At 38.5% G+C, this 13,565-nt stretch overlaps 1 protein-coding gene and 1 long non-coding RNA gene across 2 annotated transcripts in view; one reads left to right on the forward strand and one right to left on the reverse strand.

The window, feature by feature from the left end:
- CMTM8 (CKLF like MARVEL transmembrane domain containing 8) overlaps positions 1–13,565 on the reverse strand; it is a 40,218-nt gene that overhangs the window by 15,546 nt on the left and 11,107 nt on the right. The gene's annotated exons all lie outside the window — the stretch shown is intronic.
- LOC140133413 (uncharacterized) overlaps positions 7,882–13,565 on the forward strand; it is a 33,174-nt gene continuing 27,490 nt past the window's right edge. Inside the window, exon 1 of the long non-coding RNA XR_011855887.1 lies at positions 7,882–7,982. This is a non-coding gene — a long non-coding RNA (uncharacterized lncRNA). The remainder of the gene's footprint in view (positions 7,983–13,565) is intronic.

A 13,565-nucleotide genomic window follows, 5' to 3' on the forward strand; every position in this document is an offset into this window, starting at 1 on the left:
AACAGAATGGCGCACTCCAAATGTGTTGTACAGACTGTCCCCTACTTAAGAACACCCGACTTACAGACGACCCCTAGTTACAAACCGACCTCTGGATATTGGTAATTTACTGCACTTTAGCCCTAGGCTTCAATGATCAGCTGTAACAGTTATCTCGTACGCAGGGCTGGATTAAAAGTGGTGGGGGCCCTGGGGCGCAAACTGGTTTTTGGAAGTATATAGCCTGCCAGCCCCCTGTAGTATACAGACACCAGCCCCCTGTAGTATACAGAACCAGAGACCCCTGTAGAATTTAGCTGCCAGTATACTGTAGAAAATGGCCACACAATAATAAAATTCATATGTACCTCCCTTTCCAGCGAGTCCACAATGCTGCAGGCTTTTCCTCGCTCTTCAGGCAGCCGCTGGCCACTGAAGACACAACTGCCATCGCTAGGGGAGATCGCAGATGCACTGTTTTGGCAGCTGCATTCAGTGATCGGACGCCGACAGCATGACGTAATCACTCTCCTCTGGCATCCTATCACAACCTGCTGCCGCCAAAACAGTGCATCTGGGAACTCCCCCAAGTGATGGCAGCCAAGTCTCACTGACACAGCTGATATCCTAGACACCTATGTGCGATGCGGGCGGCCACGGGTGCTACGCATTGCACACAGAGACAGTCCGCGACTCCACTGAGCTGAGTCGCGGACTGTCGGAAACTGGTGGGGGTCCCTTAAAAAGTGAAAGTGGTGGCGGCCTCGGGGCTAGAGCCCCGGGAGCCCCTCCTTTAATCTGGCCCTGCTCGTACGTAACCCGGGAACTGCCTGTATAGTAATACTTTTATTGTCATATGAGACTGGGAAAATATATCATCACCAGCAATAATACATAATTTTTTTTCCCAGTCTGATATCACAATAAAGATAATACTATAACACATTCTGAGTGTGCCATTCGGTTAGTTCCTATACCACATTTCCAAATTATACAGGTAGAGGAGGGAGAGAGCAAGGGGAGGGGAGACATGCTCTGCTCCTTATAACAGCCAGTCCGTCATTTTAAGACCGCACTGAAACTTAAAATTATATTAGCATAATTTAAAGTTTATTTTTAGAAGGAAGGCGGCCTTGGATAACAAAAAATGCCTTATTTTAATGATATAAGAAATAGCAAAAATGTGTTAAATAATGGGGTTATCCACTGCGCTGCTCACATTGAAAAAGTGATGATCACTCATTGTGTATATAATACTCTTAATTTTTGGAAATTGCAAATTATGTGTTTCAAGGGCATACCACCCTCTTCATCAGGTTAGTAAAATGGCTCTTGCTTCTGTAAAGGATTCTCCTACTGGTTTAAAGTTTTAAAGTCTTTAATGATTGAAAATAAAACCCTAAATTTGTGCCAGTTAAGGAAACTGAGCAGACCTGCTACAGAGAACTACAAAAATAGATTGAGTGATGGCAACAAAGTCAAACTTTTTTATGGTTGAGAAATGTAAGAGGCCAATGGCCTGGGTGTGCCAAGTGATCAATGGTTGACAGACAGTTGAAAGCTCTCTGGCTGATAGAGTCTGTCAGGTACCATGGCATGTTTTGCACCCACACCCCATCCAAGATTTCTGCAATTTTACAAGCTCTTTCAGTGCTGGCTCTATGTACGATAAAATACTTTACTCCACTAAACTTTACACAGAATGTTGTCCTTTGCAAACAGCGATGCTTACAGTCCAGTTTTCAATATTGCAAATATGAAGGCAAACAGATGCTTGGTTCAACTTCCCAAGAAACTAATTAAATGAAGAATGTTTTTGGAATGTGAGAGGAATCCAAAGTATCTAGAAGCCATGAAAAAGCAAGATTAACATATGTCAACATTCTACAATGAAAACAATTTTGAAGCATTTTGTTCCTATGAATTTGCAGCAACAAAAGAAATAAAACAAAATACAAGGTTGTTCCGGAAATTTATTTCTTTATAAAGCCATGCTTTTCAACTTAAAGATTCAAGGAAATCTATAATTTTATATAAAATCATACATGAACACACTTTGTGCTATTCATTTCCAAGACATTTTATAAAGGAAGAGTTCCCTTTTATGGTAAAAACAGAGATCTTTTATTATTTTAAAACAAAAACACACACTACCATTTATTATACACATTTATATCAATGTCCAATTAATGTATATGCTATTAAGGAGCCCTTGTAGCTAGTGAGTGGGATAGAAATCTGGCATGGTTCTCCCTGCACCAAGCGAGGCAGCAAATAAACAGGATTTTTAGAGTGGGTGAGGGGGATTGGGCTTGATTTTGTATTTATTTTTTTGGGCCAATTCACATCTACTAAGGAAATCTATTATTAAAGTTGGGCTAAATAAGGCTACAGTGGGCTACATATACTCCCCTTCATCCATCCTGGCACTGGTCTTCTTCAAAAGCATTTTCCATCAAAGAAAGTTCTCAAATTTTAATCCCCTTGTGATGTTTACACAATAAAGAATTTTTAACCCCTTTACTTTAGAATTTTATTCCGTTTTTGCTCTAAGAAACTACATGATTCTTCTGTGCTATGAGATGCTTTGAGCTGACAAAGTGCTTAGTTTATCACGGTACAGGGTTTATCTACACTTTTATTTAGTTTCTGAACACTCTACTAGTATCTTACACATAGAAAGAGGCAAGACAGATCAGAGTCATGAGATGGATATAAAACACCGACTCCAGCTTAGCCATCTCCCCAACAACACACACAGTCAGCTCAGCGATGCATCCCTTCCCTTGGATAAAGACCTCATCTGTCTGTAGCTTGTAGAGCAAGTGTGCACACTGCTGCTTGCTGGCAGGAAGTGCTCCTGTCTAAGAGAAACTATTTGTGAGAAGAATCCGACCAGTGTCATGATTTACGGTCGGATCAGGGATAACCAAAATCGTTAACACCAGAGCTGATGGAGACAGGTTGGAATTAGATCTTTTAAATCCTGTATTTTTTGTTAACAATGCATTAGAGAATTTAAAGGATTACACCTTTAAGACATTCCGGGATTGCCTGAAAAGAAAGAATTATAAAAAAGCAGTTATGTGTACGGTAACGCGATTTCCGGTGCCCTCGGCTATTAATTATTCACACCTCCCAAGTGATATCACCTCCCTCTCCAGCATGGGAGAGGTGTGAATAATTAACAACCCGAAGCTGCTCCTTTTAAAAAAAATTCTCAGGCGAACCTGGCATGTCAAGCTTAAAGACGACAAGCGGCGGCATCATGGTATAAAGGATTATAGGTGAGTATCTGTAGTCTTATTTAGCTTAACTTTAGTGGTAGATTTCCTTTAAGTCTTTAGTTATTTACTAATAATTTTGAGCTAAAACAAAGTTAGGTTGAATAGACAGAACAGTTGAAAAATCAATAAAGGCAATGGTAGACCTACTGGACATGTGAACTGTCCCTTAAACAGTAAATCTGTGGTTTTTGCGCAAAATATTGGACTTTTTGAAGCCGTTGCACAAACACTGCAACTTATTATGTTCCCGGCAGTTTGTGGAATTTGCAAGACCATAACTGATCAATTTTTTGATCACATGGTGTCTAAGTGGTGGCTTTTGCTCAGCTTGTAACTGTCATTAGGGCACAAACCATTACTAAATATGATAAATGGGACCTCACAGACCAGAGTGCTAGAGATGCAATTGAGGAATAAAAAAACAAAAAAAAAAACAAAATGCTTCAAGTATGTTTCAACCCCCTCATCGTTCTTTACATTATTTCAATCACTGACATGTAATCTAATAGTCTTAGTAGAAAGTTAATTTTAAGGTTGAAGCGAGTCCCCACTTAACATTTGTACATGGTGCAAGTATGACAGGTCTAATATTGGGCTAATTATTACTCATTATAGCAACCCTATGGAAACAGCGTTTTTATACATGTCAACACACACACACACACACACACCCCAACATGTATACTAGCTGTGGGGAAAATATGTATATATATTCTTTACAATAAAATTGAAGACCATAAACAATAATAGAAAAAGATTCATGCTTTTTAAAACATATTTCATCTTTATGAGAACTTTATGAGAAGTTTAAAATAACTTTTCTTTTTGACACCACAAAATGCCAAAGTCCGTAAGAGAAGGCTGTAGTAGGACATGAGAATATAATAAGCTGAAATGTAAAAAGTGAACTCACATGTTTCATCACTAGGGGGAGCAAACAGATCATATTAACTAACACTAACAAATATGGAAAAAACTATTTTAATAGAACTTGCTGTTATGATGAGATCATTGCAGAATGAATTGAAATGCAAATGTTTTGAGACAATTCTCCAGGAATGTGTTCACTTAAAGGCTATTATTAAAAATTAAGTCATACTGCATATTATCACACACACACCTTCTTAAATATAATAGGTGATGGAATCAAATTTGTATGAAAACTGTCAAATAATATAGTAATTTAGCATGACTAACAGATCCTCAAAAAAAAAAATCACAAATCAATAACTGACCTTTGCAAAATACAAGTCTTTCTATAGTAGCTCAAAGGATGCAATAAACTCCCCCAGTGAACAAGTAACATGCAAAAAATAGTCATGGAATCGGATTTACAAGTTTCACAAAAGCCAAATGAAATAAAAAACATTTTTTATATTTCTAAGAGAGCACTCAAGTTATTGAGAAGGATCTCCTCAGATTGTGGAGCACGCGGGAGACCTGACATGCCAGTCAATATATAATATATGCCATATATTTGTATTTATTATAAATACAGGCAGTCCCCGGGTTACATACAAGATAGGGTCTGTAGGTTTGTTCTTAAGTTGAATGTAAGTCAGAACTGTATATTTTATTATTGTAATCCCAGCCAGAACTTTTTTGGTCTCTGTGACAATTGGATTTTAGAAATGTTGGGTTGTCATAAGAATCAATATTAACACTAAAGCTTCATTACAGACACCTGTGATAACTGTTACAGCTGATTATTGTAGCCTAGGACTAAAGTACAATAAATTACCAATATCCAGAGGTCCGTTTGTAACTAGGGGTCGTATGTAAGTCGCGTGTTCTTAAGTAGGGGATCGCCTGTATTTACCCTTGCTTGCAGATTGCTAATATCACACTTTGAACAAGATTTTCTATGCCCTCAGATATTTGGACACTCACCCAAATAGTTTTTTTTTTACTTGTTTACCAAAACATATTAAAGTTATACTTTATGTTCACGTCTGTTATATAAAGTCCAGACTTTCAGCTTTCATTGAGGATAGCTACATTACGGCACACAAGTGTATGAAACATATGATATTTACATGTAGCATACGACCATATTCATTACAATGGCAATGATCAAAATACATGTTGCATGTGCTGCATACAGTTCTGTATGCCGTATTTACATGCGTATCCAGCGAGACCAGAACCAGTGGGAGGTGCATTCTGTTAGCCAGCCATCATTTATCAGCCCACCGTAGTTTATACTCATACAGTGACATACAGATGAAATACAGCACAGACGAAATACAGCACTAAAATACAGGACTGGAGAAATCAAACATTTGTGTGAAGAGGCCTGAAATTGGATGAAGGGTTTAGGAGTCAACTCCTTAAAGGGTTTTCCCATGAAGTGAAGTTGGGCCCTATGCACGGGATAGGGCCCAACTTGCTGATCAGTGGGGGCCTTGGTGTTGAGACCCCCACAGATTGTGAAAACAAAGGGTCCGACAGACTGCTCGCCGCTCCTCAGACTGATGGGGCAAGACAGCCGCGCATGACTGTTCTGGTCCATTAATCTCTATGGAGCTGACGGAAATTGCAGAGCACCGCATGCTAAGCAGATAAAAGGCCTGAGTTGATTTGAGGTGTGGTGTTTTTATTTGGAAGATTTTGCTGTGAAGAAACAGAAAAAACCCATTCAAAAAATTGCTACAATATTACAAGTGGTAAACTCTACAAGTTGGTACATCCCAAGAAAGAATAATGCTCCGGTGAACTCATCAATGCAAAAAGGCCTGTGCACCCACGGAAGACAACAGTGGTGAACGATCGTAGAATTATTTGTGGTGGAGAAACCCTTTCACAACAGCCAACCATGAAAAGAACACTCTCCAGGATGTAGATGTATCAATATCCAAATGTACCATAAAGAGTTCAATAAGACTGCATAAAAGTTCATACAGAGGGTTCATGGCACATTGCACAAGCGCAACATCCCCCAACTGGGCCTAGTCTTCTTCCATGGCTGTAGACAGCCAAGGCTCAGAATACCGGAGCGGCTGGCTTATGGTCACAGTGCTTACTATTGGGATTGGAGGACAGTCTTATAGCCTGGAAGGTCCCCAACAGGTGGTGTGTGTAAGAAAAGTAGAGGGAGAGGATGATGGAGGTTTTTCCCTGGGGCAAACTCCTGAGCCCGTGATGGTGAAGCAGTCTGATCCAGGGATTACTCGGAGGCAAATCAACTCACAGTTCACTAGTCAACTCCAAACTGCAAGCAACTGTCGTCACAGTAGCAGCAGATTTAACAGGCTGTAAAGCTGGTAGCGGATAGCTGGTCCACAGAAAGGATTGCTTGATGCCTGGTAGTAACTTCAGGCTGGGCTGGTAAAGAGATTGAGCCGAGTCCGGATGGTGAACCTCTACTCTGGGGCTTAATCTCCTGACTTGCCCTAAGGGTGTCGGGCAGTGGCCAGAGATACCTCTGCTTCTTGGTAGTGTGTCTTGACCCGCTTACTGGAACGGACATGTGCTCCCATATGGAGTCTCTCACTCTTACCATGAGGTCTGAACCTGCGCTCCTGCCCACCAGGGGTTTTTATATTCCCCTAGTCAGGTGGCAGAACCCTCCAACCAGCTTCCCTTACAATGGCAAATGGAATATTATTGGTTATTAACATTTCACCTGTCAACTCTTGCCTAAGCAGGCAGGGGCTGCTAATTTTATGAAGAAAAAAAACCCCCATGCAATTAATTTTATTCCAACATGTCGTAAAATAAAAAAGTATATGTAATGTAATTGTTAGGATATGTAAAGCTTTTCCAAATGTATAGTCCTTTAAAAAAAAAACTGCAAAAATTGACCTGTACATTCAGGCACCAAAGATCCTCAGGGAGGGGTTACATTGGAATTCCTCCTTAGGCTTATTCTGAATAGTCTGTAGTTGAAGTGCCGGTATAAGGCTATCGAAGTGACACCGATGCCAGCAGATACCAACAGGTACTTCGCTCACAGATTGCAATTTTAAACATTAGGCACTTAAAAAACCTTCAATACAGAAGTGAAGTTAATCTTTAACCCTGCTCACACATAATGGCATACAGGCAACTGCAAAGTGGCATCCATACTGCTTGGAGCCTGCTTTAACTTATTCAATGGAGTGTTGAAAATAAACCATCACATGTCAGGGGTAGCCATCTCCATCTTTTGTCATTCCCCCTTCCCAACAAACATCGGGGGATACATTTGTAGAAAAAATAAAGTTAATGAAATAAAAAGTTTTCAACCAAAATTGGTTTTGTTTGCCAAATCTGTCATTTTTTCTTGTAGAAGAGCGTACCTCAAAATTGTAATATTAGCAAAAAAAAAAAAAGATATCAAATGTCATTCCACAAAAACAAGCCCACATCTAATATACAGAAAATGAAAGGGGTTGTCATCATACAAGAAATTGATGTTATTGCTTGTATAACGAAACTTTACACATTTTGTATTATCTGTATAAATTCCCCAGATTTTCCTAGATCTCTGCTAGCTGTCATTCTATTGGAAGCTTCATGGTTTACGTCCAGTGGATCTATGATCATGTGATGTCACACAGGTGCACCGCTTGTTATATCACACAGCTGTGATTACCATCTGTGACGCAACAAGCAGTGAACCTGTGTGCCAGCTCATGAACGGCAGATGTCTATCTAGTTGAAGTAAACATTTAATCTTCCGACAGAATGACAGCAAGCAAAGATCTTGAATACAACTGGAAATCAATACAGAAGGTAGATTAGAAAGTTGTATACCTTTTCATTATACTTCCAATAACATGCATTTGCTGCAACTGGACAACCACTCTAAAAGTTGTAGCTGTTAGAACAGTTAACATTTTTATATTTAGCAATACTAGTAAAAAAATACATTACCTATGTGTAACGCTAGAATTCTGCAGCCACAATAAAACTTAACATGTTCAAAATGGCCCCTGGTCACAAGTGCAAAACTTATAACAAAGGCAACAGTAGCATTGTTTATTTCCACACCCCCCCCCCCCATAAAGTAAAACTCATCCTGCAAAAATCAAGCTTTTAAATCACAAGAAAAAAAAAGTTATCAAATATTTCATTCTATTCTAGAAGAAAGAACACCAAGGCCATGGCAAAAAGAACCAAAATTATTATATTTATCATCATTTCTTTTACATGTTGTCTACTGTTGTGGTGCTTTAACTTTCTCACAATACTTGCAAATTCTATTTAATACCCAGTGTTTCCACCATTCAGTTTATTGCCTTTATAAATTGAATGCTCACACATAGACTCCGTATGCCGTGTTATACTCCTGAGGACACATTCATAACAGCCAGTAACACTTACAATAATCCCTGCACCTGGAAGGCCATTAACAAACAATAATTGCAGCGTATACAATAAACTAACTGCCTACCCAGGAGAACACTACAAGGATACCCCGTCAGTTTTCCACCGATATCACGTCCAGGAGGGAATATAAACGGGAATAAAAAACCTAATTACCTTGAAATGATATTTATACTTAGAATTACTGTCTTATTGAAAGCTTCCAGAGCTGATTGTTATTAATATTATAAATTTAACAAATGATTTAAGTCATTACTACAACTATTTTTTTTTCCATTTTAAATAATTTTTTATATTAAAATGTTTTCCCTTCCATCACTATCCCGTGATTATAATAATGTTCTGTACTTCTAGTACAGTTTGTATTGTGCTCCAAAAAAAATTAAACCACAGGCAAAATATCCTCAAAGTTACAAAGTTCTCCTGCATCACCCCTTAATGTTGGTATAACTCATGGCACATGGTGTCCACCCACCTAAAATACAGTTTACATTTCTATAGATTTTTGTAATCTTGTATTATAAATAGCTGTTCAGCTTTATTAGTTTTGTCTTGACCTATTACGCAGGTAGGGTAGAACCATGGTCAAAGGGTATAAACATCTCCAACTCTAATTTGTTCTTAGAGGATGGTTTATAGATATTTTTTTGCTTGTGCAATATTCTACGCATGCACAGGCCATGTAAATTTAAAGGGAACTGGTCATCATGAGCCATTTTTCTGGCTCACCATGTCCCCATAGAGAATAGTGAGCACATTGCCAAAGTGCTTTTATAATAAAACTGTCTTTTTCCAATGATGAAAGTTTCAAATTGGAGGAATACGACTTTTTTTAAAAACTGAAATGGATGCATGATGGAGCGGTTTCCTAAGATTGGGGAGAAACCGCTACTCACTGGCCACTGCTCTGCAGAAAGAAAGGTAAACTTTCATCTAACTTTTCTTTTTATCGGAAAAAGACAGTTTTATTATAAAAACACTTTGGTAATGCGCATACTATTCTCTATGGGGACATGGGTGAGCAAGGAAAAGGGCTCCTGATAACAGGTTCCTTTTACAACAATCTTCGACAAAGCTATAGATTGACTCAGAAAGAGGAGAAGGAATCAACAATCTTGGCACTTACAGGGTTACATGTGTCTACATTATCTTTCTATCATATGGATTTTATTTTATTTTTTTTTATTTCAATCAGAAGGTAAAAGAAGAGCAGATTTTGCCAGAGCTCACACACCAGTATATTAGTGTTCTTGGTTTTCAATCCTTCATCCTGGTGGTAGATGTCCTTTAAGATACATGACCCCCACAGGATCCTGAAATGAGGAAACTTGAATGACAGAGTCTAACATGCAACAATTTACTATACTTTTATGGCACAGTGGTGATAATTAGGGTACGATCATGGACGGCACTGAAAGATGAGAATCTATTCTTTCAAATGAATCTAGAATTGTGTTTCTAGGTGCCATAGATCTGGAGATATTCACATTTAAAGTGAGGATTTCAGGTGCACTTTTTGTATATAAAGAATAACTATGGCAATTTAACAGTTAATTTCTCCATTTCCCGACTTACAATCTCCCCATGAAAGAGGAGAGTCGTCTCTTTTATAGGAACTTAAATTTGTGATTGTTTTTTATTGTGAAAATTGAGTGATATGATGAACATTCGATCCTCTTTGCCTAATGTGGCTACACATTAACACCGTGACCCAGAAGGTGGCCATAAAGTTATATGTAACACCAAAAATACACACATGATCCGGAATAAAGTTTATTTCACACCATCCTCCGTTATTTACACCTATGTTATGGTGTTCTCTCAGAGGGGTTTATGGATATATAGTTATTATTTGGGTTACCATTGTGTAAGGGAGCATTCAATGATATATCTGTGTGAAGCCCAGTGCAATTTTCAGCAAAAATTGTTTTGTGTCCCCTTTGGATTTAACGTTCCCTTTGCTGCATATTTTGATGAATATACACGTGTGGTGTACGTATGATCTGCTCACATCTTTATGTTTTAGGAAAGTATATTTTCTTTATGTAAGTATTCTGGATTTGTACACATTTCAGAGGAAATTTAGAATTTTCATGCAATTTTTGCATTTTATTGCCGTTTGCTGCAAAGTTGCATGAAGGTGGTGGTGTGTATGAATTAATGAGTTATTCTTGTTTACATGGTGATTCCTGGAAAAAAAAACTGATTTTGACAGAATAAGAGCTTTTTATTTTGTGTGTTATCTATTTTTAAAATCATTTGTGGATAGCAACCAAATATGTCATGGTTTTTGTTTTTGCGTTTTTTTGGGAGTGTAAATTCTTGATGTTGAGTTGATGTTGAGTATTGTGGTCTGCTCACTTTGTTATTTTTAAATCCCTATTGTGCGTAAACCTCCACTTCGATGTCAGTTTTATGTAAAAACGTATATTATCAAGGTATTTTCAATGCTCTTATTTGAGTTTGTCACAAAGTTACATGAAGTATATATTTAGTTATTTCAGTTTTAGTGATATTATGATGATTTATTCCTGTGAACATATCAATATGAGGTATCTGAACACTATGCATGTCAATTTATTACATTTAGGTGACGTGAAGCTAAATATTTTCTGTTTGGAGCACAGTGTTTGCCATCAAAGTCAATTTTAAGTATTTTTTATAAGGCGTTTCAGTTTGAATTAAAATTACATGAAGGCGCCTAGGTCTATAAACTCTTTAATGTAATTTGGAAAATGGGGCAAGTGTCCGCTTTCAGAAAATATGTGGTTTGTTGCAGTTTACTTTAATTCTTTTTGCTGTAATTTCGGTTTTATTTGTAAACGTCAAAATTGTGAAAATTGCTATTGCCAATAATGCAACAAAATATTCAGAAATGCCTGTCAGTGAAAGGGTTAATACCCCCTTGGGTGAATTTCCGGGCGAAGAGGCTTATCATCTATCATCTGTCTAGTTATCCATTTCCTATAATCTGACCGTTTATATATCTCGCTTTTTCTCTATTTATTAATCACTCACTCTCATCTGCTGTATATATAAAATATTCTTTATAGTTCTGCATCTAGATATTTCTATCATTTTTCATATTTATCTTCTACTATAATAATTCCTTTATTTATATAGCACACACATATTATGCAGTGCTGCACAGAGCTCGCCAAACGGGGCCCACAATTTAATCAACCTACCAGTATGTTTTGGAGTGTGGGAGGAAACCGGAGTACCCTAAGGAAACCCACACAAACTCTTTGCAGATGTTGACCTGGGAACCCAGGACCCCAGTGCTGCAAAACTGTAATACTAACCACTGAGCCACAGTGCTGCCCACCATCCATCTCCTATCAAATTCTCCCATGTTACAGATTGTTTTAACATGCTAAAGAAGCCTCTTACGGACTGTGACTGGTCATAAAATAGTTTTATTGTGGGGCCTAGGGCCCCACTGTCTAAAACCGGCCCTGGGCACGATTACATTGTGCGGCCAAAAATTGAAAATTAACAAAAGTATTCTAATAATTCATTACAACCTGACTGTTCCTTCTTTGTCGTTTTCTAATCTGCACAACCAAGCTACTGTTAAAGGAAATCAAACATTTGAAACGACAAAAACCTACAAATACTCACCAGGGGTGTAGCTAGGAGAGGCAGTGCCCTATATAAGACTTCTGAATGGGCCCCCCTTCCCACTTAAAATATATAGTTATTTCTATACTAGTTATTTCACACATGCGAGTTACAATCACTCATTTATACACTCATGCACACACATATAGAGCATACACATACAGTGCCATATACAAACGTACAACATATCTACAGCACATATACAATATATACTGTACAATTTGCAGCAGAATATGTATATAATGATGCATATCCTCTACTTAGTGTGTCAGGTCGGATGATGGGACGAGGTCAGAGCGCCTCTGGCTCATTAGCAAAGAGATGCTTGTGTTCTTGAAGTAAAGAAAACTGTTCTTCATAGAAGAAAATGCAATGGCTAAGCAAGTTTTGGTAGTCTACCATCAGAAATTCTGACGAGATGTCCTTCATCTGGTTGCCACTATAGATCATCCCAATTAGGTTCCATACAGCCAGTTCTCTGCAGAGTCTGCCTGGCAGGGAGTTTGTTCCTCCCTGGGCAGTTTAACCCCTCAACTGCCCCTGTGTAGTCCCAGGGCTTGGGCTTGACCACGTGACTCGTCTGTTCTGCAGACTGCTCAGCTCTTGGCCCCCACTTTTGTGCTCCGGTACAGCTCCTCCCTCCTGCTCCTTCAAAGGGCTCACAGCCTGGTGACCTGACATCTGTGAGGACAGCACAAAATTGGGGGCTGAGAGCTTTAGAAGTCTGCAGCACAGACAAGTCACATTGGTTTGGATGGATTTTAAAAAAACAAGCCAAACCCCTAGGACTAAACAGAGGATTCTGTCAGGGTGCAAGGTAAGTTATAACACAATGATATTGTAAAGCAAATGCTTTTAGAAAGCAGAAAGGCATATGTTCTATGCAGCTGTAAGGGGCTTCTGCAACCTGTCTTTAGTGAAAATTAGGTCCCTGGTGACAGGTTCCCTTTAAGCCGTATTTGGGAACATAAACGTTAAACTATAGATAAGCAAGCAGAGAAGAGGGAGGGGAACAGCCCCATTTTTATTAATGCAGGTTTATAGGCCTGCATTTTCTTTGGTTCACCTATACTGGAAGTAACCAGTATGGGCCTATTGGTAGTCAATGTACAAGTGTGAAAAGATGTGCATGCAAAGGATGACTGAAAGACAGCTGCAATAACATGCAGGAAATTATAATATACGAATATAATTTGTTCCTATGTATAGCTTATAGCTATATACAGTGTTTACAGAACTAATTAAAGCTCAACTACACGCAAGGTATAACTTCTCACCACTGCATGGCATTCACATGGCATGGCATTCACTGCATGGCATATGCTGACTGCAACAAGAAAAATACAAATCACTTTATTTCTAAGT

The sequence above is a fragment of the Engystomops pustulosus genome, chromosome 5 (assembly GCF_040894005.1).
Source record: "Engystomops pustulosus chromosome 5, aEngPut4.maternal, whole genome shotgun sequence".
NCBI lineage: Eukaryota > Metazoa > Chordata > Amphibia > Anura > Leptodactylidae > Engystomops > Engystomops pustulosus.